Raw genomic sequence first — 3,000 nt, forward strand, 5'->3', positions numbered from 1 at the left:
GGCCAACATTGATGATAAACATTCGGCACACTGTCTGTACAAGAGCAAGTCCAATGTTATAGGCAAGCAATATCCAAATGCACATTTCCATTAACAACTCAAATTCCTATTTAATTTATGGTCTGAACCAAATTATAATCACAAGTGATATAAGGACTCCATACCTCAGGGTAGTTGTCACCATCAGTCAAGTTTGGGTTGACTTGAACCCAAGTTGTAGCCCTACCAAATGTACATGGCACAAGTTATGCCATGAAGCTCATAGTTGCATCCAACTAGTAGGCCTACTCTTTTGCATCTCACACCTTTGTGCTACACCGAATGTGCAATGTTCTTGCCTTGCACAAACAATCATAACCACACTACAAGAATAAAGGGCTTTAGCCTTGGTTCAAACTGTGGCTGAAAAGATTAAAAAACTAAGGCTAAAGCATTTAGCCTCAGTTTTGCCTTAGTTATCCAAACTGAAGTTGGAACCCCCGTTGCTAAAGGCTTTAGCCTCAATTTTAGCAACCAAGGCTAAAAATGCTTTTATAGCCTCAGTTCTTCAAGTGAAGCTAAAAGAACCATTCTAGCTTTAGTTACCTCGAAATGAGGCTAAATCAAAATTTTAGCCTCCATTCTTTCCAACCGAGACTAAATTCAAATTTTAGCCTTAGTTGCCTCCAACAGAAGCTAAATCTATTTTAAACCTCAATTCTCAACAACCGAGGCAAAGGCCTTTAGACACGGGAGTTGTAGTCTTAGTTTAGGTAACAGAGGCAAAACTAAGGCTAAAGATGAATTTAGCCTCTATTAGTATCAACTGAGGCTAAATTCAATTTTTAACCTCAATTCTTAACAACTGAGGCTAAATCATTCATTTTAATCCATTTATAAACCTATGCATAATTATTCATTCATTCAATTAAATACAATCATTCATTTTAATCCATTCATAGAAGCACAATACTAATAAAAACTATCTGTCTATTTAAAATTTTCAAAACAAGCTATAGATGCACCCTACTGCATCAAACTATTACATAGCATTAGCATGTAGACATAGAGTACTACAAGGAACACACTCGAAAAACTGAGGTCTGGTGTCATTGGGCTTGCAACAACTGACACAGCTAAGCTCTGATTGGCTAGGCCTCTCCTGTCTATCTAGCTAGTAGGAAACTTATTTGATGACCTTCTACAATAAATGCCTACAAAGTGATCCTAACAAAATCATAATCAAATTTCTTTTGAAGTGTACTTGCAGATAGAATTATAAAGACCCATGTTATGAGAAGAAACAAGTGATGCATTTTTTACCAAAATTGTCAACATTCATTGTGGCCATGAAATCAAACCTTGATCATTTGCGAAATGCGTGGAGAATAACACCCAAAATCACTTTGAAAGAAACACCTATCATATAGAAATTGGTTTTTATCAAATAGCTATTGAATTTTCAGCATAACTAGAATGAATGTCATGGTCCTGTTAAAGTAAAAGTTGGCCTACCATCACAGGTTTCAATCACCCTAACAGATGTTAGCAATTAAAAAGCGACGGGTACTACAACCATTTGAAGGATTCTATTGATACAGATCCCTATCACAATACAACGAAAGCCATGTAAGCATACTCAATTAAGACTGAAATTTCTAATACAATTCTGCATTATAAAACAATGTATATGAAAAGATGTTGGGCGAATCAAGACATACATATTTCTTTTCTTGGAAATATCCGTTGGTGACTTCCTGAAAGCATGCCAAGGCCTACACAAATATCAGTAGGAGAGAGTCAGAACAATCTGCTTATATTCATATATTTGTTTCAAATAAATAGATAAATAATGAAATCATTAGCACTGCCTATCTGGTCGACATCCACATACTTGGAAATGCGATGGATTTATTTGGTGGGAGAGGATCCACCTGCACTGCCTATCTGGTTTAGATCCACATACCTGTTAGCACTCGAACAGGGCCTTCATCCCCATTCGTATCATATTCATCTTCATCTGTTGCACACATCAATACTAATTAGGAGGCTTGTGCAGAGGAGGCTTTACTGATGTTGAATGGAACTCAGCTAGGAGGGAAAAATATATGTCTTTCTTGGGGTCGTAGTCTTAACAAACATGTTTATATGACTAGATTAGTTTTGAAATATTTGCATGAATGGAAAGTATAGAAACTTTGAGGAACACAACTTTCATTTTGATTTTATCACAAAGAACTAGATTTATACAGCTATATTTTGACTGTATTGTGCTCACTGAGCTGTTTCATAGGTCTGGTTTCAAGCCCAAAAGAACATTGGAGGTGATCATGTTCACATCGGAAGAGCCCACTCGTTATGGCATCAGCTACTTGGGAACGTCTGGACTTAGATTCTTTTCACAAAAGCTAATATCTTTTTATTTTTTATTATTATTTTTTATATACTTTAGGCTTGAGGTGATACAATTATCTTGTTGGTGGCTTTATTTGTTCTGTGACTTAAACCCAAGTAAGAACTTGTGGAAGTCAATTCTGTTTTTCTGGAGAATGAACTGAGTTAGACCTGAAACATGTATGCTTTGGGTGAGTTATAATGATTCTGGTCCACAGGTGAAATCGAGCTTTCGATTGTTCACAAAATAACAATAACTAATTGTTCGCTATTGCTGTTAATTCTTATCTTCAAGCATTGATTATGATGTTCCTAGGCTCAAGAGTCTTCCTAGGCTCCCAAAAGATTGCACTAATTTTAGATGGAGTTGATCTTTGGAAACTTTGTCTAGAATGGCATTTTCCCTGCCGTTCAATAAAAAATAAAAACAAAAACATGTGAATAGATTGAAAGAACAACAATCCACTATCAAAACAGTGTGAAAAGTATACTAAGAAGCAAAGGAATGAGAATGCCCATTCATCAAAGAAACAATGGATGATATTAAAGAATCTCAATCAATTGTTTCAACTTTCAACACACATCAGTGTTTTCCAAACCTAAATGTAGCTAAGCAAGCAAAAAGGA

General features: G+C 35.8%; 1 long non-coding RNA gene across 1 annotated transcript; it reads right to left on the minus strand.

The window, feature by feature from the left end:
• Positions 1 to 1,039: 1,039 nt before the first annotated feature.
• LOC131238644 (uncharacterized) lies at positions 1,040 to 2,370 on the minus strand. The gene is made up of 4 exons (XR_009168004.1): positions 1,874 to 2,370; positions 1,701 to 1,754; positions 1,341 to 1,398; positions 1,040 to 1,193 (listed from the first exon to the last, which is right to left on the minus strand). It is a non-coding gene; the product is annotated as an uncharacterized LOC131238644 (long non-coding RNA).
• Between the last annotated feature and the right edge of the window lie 630 nt (positions 2,371 to 3,000).

The sequence above is a fragment of the Magnolia sinica genome, chromosome 3 (genome assembly GCF_029962835.1).
Source record: "Magnolia sinica isolate HGM2019 chromosome 3, MsV1, whole genome shotgun sequence".
Lineage (NCBI taxonomy): Eukaryota > Viridiplantae > Streptophyta > Magnoliopsida > Magnoliales > Magnoliaceae > Magnolia > Magnolia sinica.